The 15,399-nt window shown below is 36.7% G+C and overlaps 1 protein-coding gene across 3 annotated transcripts in view; it reads left to right on the top strand.

Moving 5' to 3' along the window:
• LOC107042422 (torso-like protein) overlaps nucleotides 1-15,399 on the top strand; it is a 250,234-nt gene that overhangs the window by 61,372 nt on the left and 173,463 nt on the right. For 2 of the 3 annotated variants that reach the window (XM_015263465.2, XM_015263467.2), the window contains exon 2: nucleotides 2,947-3,144. The gene's annotated coding sequence lies outside the window, so the exon portion shown is untranslated. Of the gene's footprint in view, nucleotides 1-2,944; nucleotides 3,145-15,399 lie in introns of those variants that run through there. The other variant, XM_015263466.2, reaches the window with a different exon arrangement.

Here is a 15,399-nt window from a genome sequence, read left to right on the forward strand (position 1 = left end):
GTCTTGATCAAGTTTGGATCAGGTTAGACCTGACCACTGATCAGGTATTGATTAAGTTGACGGATCCGGTCTTGATCAAACATGTTACGCCTCTGACCAATCCGGATTTGATCACGACGAATGGATCCAAACTTGATCAAGTCAACTGTATGAAAACCGGATAACCTGTCAGTATCAATAAAAATTATCAATGATAATCAATCCAAAATAAAAGATAATTCAATTCTTTCACTGTAGGCCGCCTCTCTTAATGAATCTCTACTGTTATTACCTCTGGAAAAGCTTATTATTTTTTTACTGATGCTGGGGATCGAACCGGGGACCCTATGATCGCTAATCATATGCCCTAACCACTACGCTATCACGCTATTACTATTGAGTAAACTGTACATTGCCTATATGATATGTATTGGGGTATTCGTTGAATTTACGATTATTCCTGATCTCGCGGATGTGCGTGTGTATTCTCAAAGATAAAATATGCTCAATTAAATTTTTATTTATTTTATTAATGAATAGTAATAATGATAATAACAATAACACTGATAAATAAATAGACATTTGGTGATTTTTTTTCTCAAGATTATTTGCGTGTAAGTTTGATACTCCTCTAATACGTATTTACTGCATCATCATCCCTCCCATCTTTACATTTGAGAAGGGCTCAAATAAGGGCTCATTTGAGGGCTGGCTGTTAATTAAATTGATTAATTAAATTAAATTCATTAAATTAAATTAATTTAATTTAATTTCTTTTAATTATAGTATAATAATAATTAATTAACTTATCCGAAAAACTTATTAAAATTAATGTCAGGTGGACCGGATCTGAATCTGATCAGTTTCTCTTCAATTGACCCCGTTCATATGCCGATCAAAGACATCAAATCGGAATTTGATCAAATTGGGGTCAGGCAGCCGACCTCAGGATGAGATCGTGCCTACCTGATCAGAATTTGATCTGAATCATCCTGCAGTTTTTCGGATCCGATCTGCTAGATCAGAACTTGGTCAGATTCTCATCAGGCATCATCTGATCATACCTACCTGATCAGAACTTGGTCTGAACCCGCCTGTAGTTTTTCGGATCCGATCTGCTGGATCAGAATTTGATCAGGTTCTCATCAGGAATCACCGGATCAGTCGAACCCTACAAAAACCTGATCAAGTTCTGATCGTCCTTCAGGTGGGCCTGAAGCAATTTCCACTCGGGCCAATTTGATCAAATTCCGATTTGATGTCTTTGATCGGCATTTGAACGGGGTTAATTGAAGAGAAAATGATCAGATTCAGATCCGGTCCACCTGACATTAATTTTAATAAGTTTTTCAGATAATTTAATTAACTATCATTATACTATTCAAATTAAGTTTCATCAACCATTATCAATAATTATTTTCAATCTTTAAAAAGGATCATTATACTATAATTAAAATCAATTTAATTTAATTAACCAATTTAATTAACAGCCAGCCCTTCTCAAATGTACAGGAGGGAGGGATGATGATGCCGTAAATACGTATTAGAGAAGTATCAAACTGACACGCAAATGATCTTGAGAGAAAAAATCACCAAATGTCTATTTATTTATTAGTGCTATTGTTATTATCATTATTATTATTCATTAATAAAATAAATAAAAATTTAATTGAGCATATTCTATCTCTGAGAATACACACGCATATCCGCGAATCAGGAATAATCGTAAATTCAACGAATACCCCGATACAAATCATATAGGCAATGTAGAGTTTACTCAATAGTAATAGCGTGATAGCATAGTGGTTAGGGCATAGGATTAGCAATCATAGGGTCCTCGGTTCGATCTCCAGCATCGGTAAAATAATAATAAGCTTTTTCAGAGGTAATAACAGGAGAGATTCATTAAGAGAGGCGGCCTACGGTGAAAAATTGCATTATCTTTTGTTTTGGATTAATTATCATTAATAATTTTTATTGATACTGACAGATAGGTTATCCGGTTTTCATACAGTTGACTTGATCAAGTTCGGATCCATTCGTCCTGATCAAATCCGAATTGGTCAGAGGCGTAACATGTCTGATCAAGACCGGATCCGTCAACTTGATCAATACCTGATCAGTGGTCAAGTCTAACCTGATCCAAACTTGATCAAGACCTGACCGGAATTTCCACTCGGGTACGTTTACCTCGTGCCAAATAGTGCCTTCTTGTTTAGTCGCAAAGTCTTTTCCTTTATTTGTAGAACTAGTTAAAAAATATTGATCGATGCATGTGAGACGGGAATTTTCAGCTCATGTGATTGGCAGCCTTCAGCTTCGCCTCGGACAGCCAACTTCACACTCGTGGAAATTCCGTTTCACTTGTATCGAAATATACTATTTTTTTTTGGAATCAGAATAACTATTTAGACCATTGCCAGATGTATGTGTGTATGTAGGTATATGTGTGTGTGTGTATGTGTGTATGTGACCGATCCTTTTTCAACAATAACTGAAATAGTACATTGTCATCAGACGATAAAAATATTTGTCAGATAATACCTTGGTTACCATGTGACGTACAATGTTTCATGTCATTGGATTTGACCGGGCGAAGCGAGGCTTGAATCGCAGTTTTTCGGGCCTAATACCGTAAAAATGATTGTTCAAATGAGTTCAATTATAATTTGATAAAATGGCGGCTGCCAATGTTGGCTGGCAACGTTGGGAAAATCTTGGCTGCCAATGTAGGGTCAATGTCGGCTGCCAACGTTGGGAAAATTCATTCATCATGAGTTGTTCAAGTGATGAATTAAATAAGGACAAATGAATCATTGGATTCAATGAAAATATATCCTCATTGAATCTGACCCTTGCTTCATATCATTTCGTTCTGATAATATGTCATTAGAATAATTTTAGAAATACGAGAGAACATGTTAGGTCGAACTGGAATGCACGTTTAAATAATTCGAACTTTTTCAGCACGGAGATGACGAGAAGTATCGATGTTAGGAGAGTGGAGGCTTCGTTGGGGTATTAATACGCTATGAGAGAACGATGACAGCTCACACGGAGAAAAAATACGACAATTTTTCTCTATAAACTCAGAGATAAATTACCGTGCTGGATAGTAAGCGAGACTCAGTTTTCTAACATCGAGGAAAATCAGGTGCCCGCAAAGTAAATATTCATTGCCAATTCGACCAAAAATTACGTACGTACAGACAAATTTTCCAAAGCAACAATATTCAATTCGTGTCATCCGTAATATATTCTATATTTCTTATGTGAACGGAAAGTTCACTGACCCATTCCGGCAGAATTATTCGATTTAGAGGAAAAGATCTAATGGAACAGTAATTTTTTCAATTGTGCATCTACCAGAGTCAATTGAACCCAATTTAGGGTGCAAGCGCGCCAAATTTTCTATTATTTCTTCCTTTGTGCACATATACTACTACAATAAGACAAAAAGTGGGGGACTGTTATGTGCCGCAATGGATAACAAATTGATCCCACGAGTGTGATGAAAGAAAAAAAAATGGAAATCGATCGATGGTTAAACTTTTCTGCAAAAAATATTTTCTCTAGGAAATTTCTACCAAGAACAATTTATTTATTCATTTATTCATTCGTTTATTTGTGTCATTTTTCCATTTGACATCCTACGGAAAGTGTTAGGACTCCTCGAGCACGGCGCCGCATGGCAAAAAATTAAATAAGTACCCATGGAGAAAATCTATGAAGTATTCCATGCCAAATGAATCAACGACTGACCCTCATACTTTTGGAAATTGATCTCGATTTTTTCTACGATTAGGGAGCTAGAAAAATTATCTCTTCATTTTTTCATATTTTTTCGACAGCCCATTTCGGAGATATGAATTTTTTTGTTCATTCTTTTCGTTCCAATAACTCGGGTTCTATTCAGTCAATTTTAATTTATGATTGGTCAAAATTCTCCATTTTCTACACAGTAAAGAAAATCGGTGTTGCTGTCTCTGGTGTGAGAGGTTAAATATTTCGGTGTTAAAATTACCTCTCTCGGAGTCAAATTTTTGGTACGGGGTCAATTTTCATTTTTCACGCCGAATTGTGTTGATTAATATATTTATTTTAACACCATGGCAGTGTCAATTTTCATTCCACTCGCTCTATTTCCCTCCGGAATGAATTAACTCCGTATATTCACACCGAAAACGGTGTGGACTTATTTTCACTCCGTCTGGTGGGCACTCAGAATCGAAACTCACGCTGGATTTTTTACTGTGTACCATCTACAAGAGGTTTTTGGGTAATTTTTTTTTCAATCCCTAGGTATTAGTCCTCATAATACCGAATTTTCAGAAAAACAAAATGGAAAAACTAGAATTTTCCAAATTATATTACCTTTTATTTTTCTCATCTTTTTTTCAGTAACTCTTATAATCAAAACAAGTATGTTCAGCCGTCATACAAGTTGGGTTTCGTCTTGGATCTGTTTTAGTTTTATTTTGTTCACGAAATTCCGCGAATTTGGTCAAAATACCCAAAAACAACTTCGATTATGTATAAAAAAATATGTAACATATAAGTATGCATTCAAATTTATATCATACTGTCTATAATCAAAGTCAATCAATTTCGAAATGAAAAAATTGTACATAAAATAGATCTATGATGGATCGAGGACGAAACCCAACTTGTCTGACGGCTTAAAATACTTGTTTTGATTACAAGAGTTACTGATAAAAAGATGACAAAAATAAAAAGTGACATCATTGTAAAAATGCAAGTTTTTCAACTTTTTTTTTGAATATTCGGTTTATGAACCAATCGATTATCTGAATGATTTTACTTTGACTGACAGTGTCAAAGATGAAATGTTCGACATTGTTGCTGAATTCTACGGCCAATTTTGAAGTGATTAATATTAATAATATTTGGGTTCCCAAATATTGGAAGCTATTTTCGAAATATCTCCAAATGATTTCCTAACGATTAGAAAGATCAATTATCCATGTTCTAATAAGCATATGCTCAATACATGGAGCTTCAGGAACCACCGGGAACAGGGAATACGGGACGACGAAGCACAGGAGACCCCCAGTCTAGGTCTTATTATGTCTGTAGCGTAAACAGTAACAGCTGAAGAGCAGTAACTTGTGATGTCTTGACGTTGAAATTTATAGATGGCGCTATTAATCGGCCATAATAGTCCGCGAGATTCGAATTATTGTTGGAAAATAATTTAAATAGTTCAGAAAATTAAAAAATATACCGGAAATAGAAGAATAAAGAAAGTCTGGAATACAATGGACAAAGAGAACGAAAAACAGCATCGCAAGCATGAGAAAAATCGTTACAGAAATAGTAAATGTCAAATACTTGAGTTTTATTCTTATAATTTACAATTCTCCAAAATTCTCGTTGAGTAAACACTTTCCTCGAAAATCCAAATTTAGAGAAGAAAATAAATTTAACGGTTACGGTCCCATGTCGTAAAATCTCAGTTCTGGTTATTTCGAAAGGTTCTCTGTTTCACGTGACTAACACGTGTGGGCTCTCCTTTGTTCATTGTTTCGCTAGGCTGAGGGCCTGAGACCCTTCGCGACAAAATTTCACGACGTCACACGCTCTCCTTCTTCCCCTTTTTTCATTTCCCCGCTTTTCCTTGAGTTTCACTTTTCCCTCTCCCCTGGGCCAGGATTGCGCGCACAACTTTTGGTCCAGTGGGGTTGCTGAACCCAACCCTTGGAGTTAAGTTTAAGTTTAAGTCAGTTCCATTGTGGATATTCGTGGTGAAACTTTCAACTTCCAGCTTCTCTCTTCAAATAGTTTTTCAGTATAGTTTTCTAGAGTTTATTAAATTCATTTTTTTTTGTAGTGCAAAGTTTAAAGTCTGAAGTTGAAGTATTTTGAATGAAAGTGTTTGTGTGCTCTCTTAAGGACTTGTGTTGAATTTATTTCACAATTCAACCCTTCCAACCAAATATTCTGGGATTAAACAATTGGACTTCGATGGAGTGCTCATCAGAGCTTTGGCGGCTAACGAATCTACAATTAAAATTGGCGCTTTAAATTCCATTGACGCCACTGTCCTCCTAGTTACTTCAGTAGGACATAACAAACTGTTGTATGAGGATTCTCAATTTAGGGATTTCAATAGGAAGGTGGCGGGTAAGTTGCCCGTGAAGTGCTGAAGCACTCTGCTCGTTGGAAGCGGGAATGTTCGAAATAATGTTGATGACTCACAATTATTTAACTTCAAAAACTCTGTACTTTTAATCAAAAATATTATTTAGACCAAGATATTATTACAATTTGAGGAACTGTTTCCTCTTTGAACGATGAGATAGGAGTGTTCTTACTTCAAACTTCTGCTTCTTAGGCTACTTTACAGAATTTCCTTAAGTCTAAATTACAACCCCTAAGACGTGGTAAGGAGCCAATCACAACGCTACCTATTCCGAGGGCTGGCCATTTCACCCCCACAACGCTTGACCTTTGGGTCCCACCTACTCTCTAGTAGCGATGCCTGTGACGTAGGGCCCAACGTGGCAAATGGGGGAGAGGAAAAACATCTGGCAACGAAAATAGGGGAAGAGGGTCCGGGGTCCCAAGAAGGAGAGGGCAACTCGTCCCGGATTAGGACTCGAGGGAGCATCTAGACTCATTAAGGAAAATTGTCAATGGGTTTATGATAGAGTTTTACTCGGAAAGGTCTCTTTACGATGGGACTAGAATGTGCAAAGAGTAACGAGAAACTCGACAAAAGGAATAACGATAAACAGAGAGACAGGGAGAAATTTCAGCGAATGTGGAAGGTCGTGTCGACCGTAATAGAAAGACTTTTACGATAGGATTAAGAAATTCGAGAGAAATATTTAAGAGAGAAAATTACAGTTCCGCGTGGGGCGTTATTAAACAATAACCATTTATCACCTTTTATTCGGGCTGTCACAGTGTCTAGACTTTGAGAATATTCCATTTCGTGTCTTCTATTTCCTATCCCCTTTTGAACTCAATTTATTCTCATGGGTATTTGATAATCAAATATAATTATTCTCTATTATTTACATGTATGCAGTTGATCAAACACGCGATGTTTCTACGATTGGTTCGAATAACTCCCGCGGACTGCGAGCTCCACTAGGGAAATATATTTCTGCTGCGGAAATTATATTACTAATACAACTCTACGCAACATAACTAACCAATTTTACCAACGGATGTTTTGTTTGCTCACTAGGGAATTTCGGTTTAATATTTTCACCGTCCCCAAATCATTTTTTTTACTGCATTTTGTAGGGAAACGGAGTACTTAATCAAAAATTGGGCTCCGTAGTTAAGTTCCCCGGAATGTTCTCCTTATTCCTGATACAAATATTCATTTTTTCACACACTTGCACGGAAAGTTCGGACTTTACTCCCTGATGAGCGGGAGGCAAGTGAATACTTCCCTCCCCCGGGTGGAAAGTACTCACTTTCCTCCCGCTCATCAAAGAGCAAAATACGAACTTTCTTTGCAGGCGTGTTAAAAAATAGCATGTGCACCTTGGGCGGGAAACCATGACTTTTCGCCCTTGATGCACAATATACTATTTTCGAATCGTTTTTCATGTAGTTTCGTCCAAACACAGATATCGAAGAGTCGTGTTATAGATCGTCAAAAGTATATACCCCTTCCTCTGGTTCGCCGTCGGGGGTTAAAAAAACGAGAAAACAAAGAAAAAATCGTATCTCCGAAAAGAGCTGTTAAAAAAATCTGAAAAAAATTAAAAGCTAATTTTCCTAGTCCCCCAATGGTAGAAAAAATCGAGATCAATTTCCAAGAGGATGAGAGTCAGCTGTTGACTCATTTGACATGGAATACCTCCTATAAAAATTTAACAATCAACTTCAGGATATTATTAATTGAATCCTGTAAATATTTTGACACTAAATGTTCTCGTTAGTTAGTTGTCCCAGTTCAATGTAGAGTCGTTCTTTAAATAATTCAGTGCTCCGCTACTCCGTTATACAGGGCCATCTACAAAGTTTCGACATATAAATTTCAGTATTTAATCATTTATAATTTTATGTTCATAAAAATATTAGGAACGCTTCTATATACACTACAAGATGTCAAATTTTTCCAGGGCTCAAAAGCAATGTAGTTCGATCCAAGCTAACTTTTATTGAATAATGTAACAAATTTACTCAATAATTGATTTAAAAACAAAGAAAAATCGCTAAAATTGAATTGTTTTCCGTTCATTAACTTCTCCGTAATTGATTAGCGAGCATTTGATTAAAATTTCTTTGGATTAAATTCCCTGTCAATGAGAAGAACAACGTACATATAAGTGAACTGAATATTTTTTCCTGTCAATTAATCCTAATGAATCGAGTCCGAAAATTCAAAATTTAATCCATTGAATTTTCCACTATTGTTCTGAGACTGACATTTTCCATTCCGTTTCAATTACTGTTAGAATATGGGTGGAATAAACGTTGAACGTGATTACCAGAAAATGGGTATGTAGGTCAGTTATCCAGGAATAAAATTCCAAGTCACGTGCGGTGCTCACCGACTGTGACAACCCCGACTAATCAATTTCGAGAAGAACAGTCCTGTCGACAAGAACAGTCATCGTCTATGTACCATCAAAAAAACACCCCAATCAAAGCGATTCGTCGGAAGTCCCAAGATATCAGACATTTAATGTGAAAATCTGAATGACACGAAGAAAAAGATCTAATCATCTTACCCATGAAAAATTGTCTCACGTAATTTCTCGAGGCCGACCTTAACTCCGTTACATACACGTTGGATAAGTGGCTAAACTTCTTTTTTTTGTTCAAGTACACGTAATATTCAAGAAAGTGTTAAGTTTTACACTGGGAATTTTTTTAAATTTTGCTCAATTTATTATGAAAAAGCAAGGAAATTCATCGAACAATCTACTTTTTTCATTCAGTGTAAATTTGAATGGAAAACGATGGATTTTCGAATGCGTGAGGGATATTCCTGAAGTCATACTAAATTTTTGAAAAAAATTCTGATGAAGTGTGAAGTTAATTACCAAGTTTCTCGTAAAATAAATAATATCACTGGCGATTTTTTACCGTCAGATTCTAGTTAACCAGAATGCAGTATGGTAACACAACTCTTTCTCGAAGGTTCGTTAATAATGATCAAATATCATATGTTGCGGAGTCCACACCAAGAGAGGGAAATCTTTCAAAGATCAACCTCGAATTTGAGTAATTTCATTTTGGTCTTTCAGGCATTCGAAGCAAAAATGCAATGAATCTGAGAAAAAGTTGGATATTCTAAGTAAAAAATTCACAAAACTAAACGCATTCGCGCGCGGTTTATGAGTTGGTGATGAACTTTTGTAATTGGCAGATGTGATTGTGACCACTGATTATATTCGAACCTCGTCGTCGAGATTTTAATAACTTGTAGTAGTCCGCCTGCGGCTGGATGGAGCCACACGCCTTCAGAGACCATAGAAAAAGTTGGCTGTGGCACCTCGGCGTTGAGGGCTCGCCATCTTATCATTGTTTTCATATGTGCGCGAGTGGAACGCACGCTTTTCAGAGTTTCCAGTTTGTTTTATTGTAATAATCTATTTTTCTCCGTTTTTACACAGTTTTTCCATAGTCATGGATGATTGTAAGAAGAGGAAACACATAAATTGTGTGGAATATCTAGAAATCTATAGTGAAATTGCAAATATTACGTGCATTGGCTTATCGACTTTTCCTTGGATAAATAATCGATTGGAAATAAAGGTAAGCGATGTTACATGTCTCTCAGCCTTTTTAGACGCTCGGGTCAGATCCTAGAGACAGAACCAATCGACGTCAAAGGCTTTTTTAGGCCGAGTTTATTCCGTGTCGAACAACTCAGCTTAACCTCATTTTACCTGGTTCTCCTGGTCCTAGAGACAAAATCGAGAACAAGGAAATTGAAAATGAGATTGTTATAAATATGTCAGATGGATCTTCATCCCTGACATCCAGAACAGGGCGAGCAGCAGCTCAGATCCTGTTGTGCTAGACACATCTGCGCCTGACGCACTCACCTTAGGCTCCAAGCCTTGTTCCACTATTTCAATAGTTGAATCTGCGCTTGACGCATTGACCCACGGCTCCAAGCCTTGTTCTACTATTTCAACGACGCATTGATCCAAGGCTCCAAGCCGTCTACTACTATTATGATAGGTACATCTGCGCCTGACGTATTAAAGTAAGGCTCTAAGCCTTTAATTACAAATGCAATTGTTGCATCTGCACCTGACGCATCATTCAAGGCCTCAAACCTGCAAAATAATATTCCACCTGAACTCGATTCAGGAATATAGGAGTTCCTGGGTCATCGAAGCCTCATGATACCGAGATCTCTTTTCAGAGTGATCTGGAAGCTCGTTGGAGTTTCTGGCTGGTCTCGAATTTGTTGATGCACAAATTACATAGATTTATGGAAATATCCACCAAATCTGAATTCAGAGATTGCTTTTATCTGCACCGAACCATTGATCCATAGAGATAAAGGATTTTTAATCAATCTCAAAAGACGTAGGTTCTGCCCTTGTAACATTGGGAGTAACTCGTCGAAGTTGCTCTAGGAAGAGAAACTAGACAATCTAGTCTTCCAGAAGTTGTGTGGTTCGAGAAAAATAATGAATTTTTAGTGCCCTTGAGGCTACAGCTCCATTTTAATTTTTGTATGGCTTCACACTTTTCGGGAAGCTTGAGAAGATTAAAATAAATCCTCAAAATTGTGTCAAGGTTTGGAGATTTATCCACCTTTACAGGAGAATCTAAATTCATTGGATTCAAAGGAGCTTATTTTAAGATGGAGAGTTAAAACCGACGGTTCAAAAACCTTACATGCCTCAGGTTGAACAACAGGTCCAACCAAAGGCATTTCCTCAATAGTCCCAATGATTCTCGATGGACGTCAGCGTTTCCAGAGTTATCTTACTTCAAGAGAGCAAGAAGTAATGGTAAAAATCTCTGCAGCCATTCTTGAGCATTTCCTTCCCAATGGAAATTAAACTGTTCTAATAGTTTTATTCTGGAAAGACTGCAGAGTCATAAAAGTTTCTTCAATTCTGGCCCTTACCAATCGGTAATTCCTCCAGAATTTCAAATCTCTGAACTGAAAGGGACAGTCCTGAGGGGCGGATAAACAGATATGTGATCATAGAGGTAGTTAAAACCTCTGGATTACTATCAGAATCCTATCAGGATCAGCTCGTCTCATTGTAACTTTCTGTTGGTGAACCACATGATTGGCAATGGTTAATTTTTCACATCAAAAGGTTGAACAAATTTATGAGAACTCAACTTCAATTGAAGGACATGAAAACCCTTCCAAAACTAATACTTTGTGACACATTCACGGATGGAAATGTCTTCAAAGTCGTATATTTCCTGCCCCGGTACATGTGGAGCATGAAAACTTCCGTTGTTTTGGCATGGGTGGTATTTTTTCCAATTCCTACCCCCATCTGGAATTGCGACTAGTTCTCTCGCTTCGCGAGTCATGAGGCCGGTCATGAATCTTATTGATTCGGAGGCTTCATATCATCCAATTATCTAGATGATATTTTATTATTGGTTTTCCGGCTATTGAGTATGGTACCAACACCAAATTAAATTGTCAAGGTTCTGTCTTGTCTGAGCCATATTAAAAAGCAAAAAGCGTTGTGAATACCTTAATTTTATCAATGACTTTTACAAGTTTTGCCTAGAAACACCTTATGAAAGACGATATGCGTTATAGCGATTTACGCAATACATAGTCTATTTCATCATCTGCAATCTGGAAAATTTATTCCATTAGAGTGTTTTCGCCTCATAAGCTTATTAAAATGTATGGATCTACATTGGAATTGACTATACGCTACACTGAAAAACTTGGAAGAATTTTAAAAAAAGTCAAGATGATCATTAATTATGGAAATTTTGAATGATCTCTTATTCTCCTCAGCCAGATCTTCCTTAGTAGTTCGTACTTGAAGTGATCAGTCTAGAACAAATATTCTTTCAGACGCAGTCTTCTTAGGTTGGAAATTTACCTCTGCGTTAAAAGATCAAGTCGAAACATCTGGCCAGTATGAGAAAGGCACAACAATATAAATTCCTCAATGTTTTGATCATTCACCTAGCTCTTAGGTATTTTTTCGCGACCTATGATCCTGTGAGTGTTTGCTCAAATTTAATAACATCGCAGGCACTCCCTACGTTAACGGGTTGGAAGGTACAAAATTCTCTCATCTGAACAAATCAGTTCGAGAGTCTTAGCACTGTTGCGAAGCCTTCGGTCGAATGCATCTTAAATTCCTTCCAAAATAAATACTGGAGCTGTACATTGCAATCTAAGTTTTTTCAAAACTTAGGTAAGAAGGATTTTTTCAATCCAAAAATGGACCTTTTCTGTCCCTCTTGTCAAAATACCAACGCAATATCTAATGCGTGTAGGACGACAATCTCCTTGCAGTGTCGATTGACACCTTTTCAATCTTGATTGGTGACAAAATTTTCTCTACGTATCCCCTACATTTAGCCTGGGAATAAATTGTGAATTTGTCACAATTCGCAGAATCCCAATCGTGAGACCGATGGTATAATGGTCTCCCCCTGTTAGATAGTTCAACTCTGCTTCCTTGCTTTCATTTATCCCATCTCAGAAACAAATTGCGATATCAAATCCTTGAAGGATCTTTTACTTTCACCTGATAACAGGTGCATGTGTCATGACTGATGTTAATGTTTCTCTTTGTCGTTAACAAAGTCTACTCTTGAAAAATTGTGGATTTTTATAAATGAAAGAAAATTAACTGCTGTTTGACATCTAGTTCGATTACCCTGCACGTTTTTAATGGCAGAGTTCAAATAAGGAACAGCGTATGAAACAGTAAACTCCATCAACTCAAGAAACAGTGGGAAAAAATTCAACATTCCAAAGGTTCAAAAAATTTTCAAACTACGTACTGGTAAATCACAATGCACTCACATGTAGTATCTTGAGTATATTCTCACCTATCACCCAGGTCTTTCCCACTCAAGGCAAATCTGTCAATTCTTCATCTTAATGAAAATCTGTCTTTCTCTCGACCTTGAGTATTTCGCAGAGACGACAAACGTTTTCTGTCATTAAACTTGAGAGCAGTGTCAAAGATGCGTCAAATCTGGATTTCACGATACCAGACAGGTGGCAATCTTCTCGCCCAGGCGATCCACAGCCTATTTCCCCTTTTCCGTTTTGAAAGGCATCATTTTTGCGCAGCCAAGGTAGCTTTCTGTAGTACGTTGAGATTTTAAATATAACATCTTTATACTGTTCGTTATATTCAGAGAGTTTTATAGCTGCGAATCTCCATAAACACTGGCCTTACGGATTATATTGTCATATAGCCATCTTGAAGTCGATACAGCTAATTCTCAACTTACATTACAGCAACTCCAGCTGCTGTGAGAAAACGAGTAAGTCTCGAAAGGTTTAGAAGTACGATTTGTACATTTCTATAATTGCCGTTGATTAGAGCTTTTTTGTCAAAGTTCTATTGAATATAGTTTAGTCAATAACCATTCTTTTTGTCTATTAACATTCGTCTTTAAACTCTTTAATATTCATATTCATATTAAATCTAGGATTTTGATTAAAAAAAAAACAAAAACAAAAAATTGGATGATCTCTGAACATCTACAAGTTATTAAAATCTCGAAGACGAGGCTCGAATATAATTGTACGATCAAACGAACTTATCTGTAAGTGAAGTACGATCGTGATTATATGAAGAGCCTCGTCGAGAGATTCAGTCCCTCCCAACTAGCTTTCCCAAACCCGTCCAATTTTTTCTACACTATTGCTTAACTTTAAACTAATGATAAGATGGCGAGCCCTCAACGCCGAAGTGCCACAGCCAACTTTTTCTATGGTCTCTGAAGGCGTGTGGCTCCATCTAGCCGCAGGCAGTCTACTACAAGTTATTAAAATCTCTCGACGAGGCTCTTCATGTAATCACGATCGAATTTCATTTACAGGTAAGTTCGTTTGATCGTACAATTTCTTTCCGTTTCTCTTCACTTGGTGAAGAATCATTTGAAAAAATCTAACGATCCAAATTATCTAGATAAACATGGCGACGTCAGGAAGATATAAAATAAAAAATCAGGAATTTAATGGTACAAAAATTATTGAATTCCGCTAATAGACTTTCAAATTGTAAACGATGGAATTTTTCAATACTTCAGCTAATCACGTTGGAATTGACTATTGATATGATAAGACGACATGATGATGAGACTTTTTATGGTATGGTATAGCTACTACGTAACATAGTAAACTTTATAATAGGCTTTACGTACTAGAGCTTACGCTGTAACATAGTAATTATTGCCAGATCCATAGGACTTGTCACCATTGAGGTACCATCATGTTCCATAGTAATACTTACAAAACTTTGATAACGTTTACTATGTGCGGCTTCCGACATAGCAATGTTGACTATTTTATTTTCTCCGTTTACAAAACTCTATATATTCTCTGTTCGAAGCTGATATATATCCATATCTGTGTTGTATTTTCATCAATAGCTCAGACAGCATCCCTAATTGCATGTTGTAACTTTTCCACCGTCAGCAGATGTTTTTCATAGCATTTCTCCTTGAGAAAACCCCACAAGCAAAAATCACCGAGATTTAAGTCGGGACTATAAGAAGGGGGTTTCCATGCCCCCATGGGCATACTTAGGGTAATCTGAAAACCTAACGCACGAATAACACATGAGTGCCACAAATGGGAAAAAAAGTGGTTCAAATACTTCAGCAGTCCTGTGTGGGGCGGCACGATCTTACATGAAGTACAAATTCTTGACTATATTAGTTGTTGGTGCCCAAGGAGGGAAGTTGTTCTTTAAGACCTCAAAGTAAATATCAGTATTGATTGCATGTTTCTCGAAGAATTCACGGAGAACACCCTTTATGGTAATTACCACCCATGCAATGACTTTTTTCGGGTGTGAGGACTGGGTTTCAACAACGTCAGGTGTCTCAGTCCCCCAAAAGTGAAAATTTTGTTTATTTACTAAGCCACCGAAGTAGAAACGTGTTTCATCCACGAATATAATAGTCTGTACTTTTATCTCTTGGGATTCAAAAAGATTATAATGTTCTTGGCAAAATTCCACAAGACAAGTCATCGTTTCCTCAGTTAAAAATTTATGTGCGGAATTTTGTAGGAATGAAAATTGCAAGACACTTTTCAAATTTCTCAATTAACCTAAAAATAGCATGAACTGTTCAAAAGATGCGTAAATTTAAAAAAAAAATTTCTTTTTATTATTGTAACTGATTCATCTTGAATGAATAGTTCATATAAGAATTTCTTAATTATAGATAATTGTAGATTATTCACAATTTAAATAGAAAGTAAAGGAATTGATTTGAATATTA

The sequence above is a fragment of the Diachasma alloeum genome, unplaced genomic scaffold (assembly GCF_001412515.2).
Source record: "Diachasma alloeum isolate Michigan unplaced genomic scaffold, Dall2.0 Dall_scaffold_00462, whole genome shotgun sequence".
Taxonomy (NCBI): Eukaryota; Metazoa; Arthropoda; class Insecta; order Hymenoptera; family Braconidae; genus Diachasma; species Diachasma alloeum.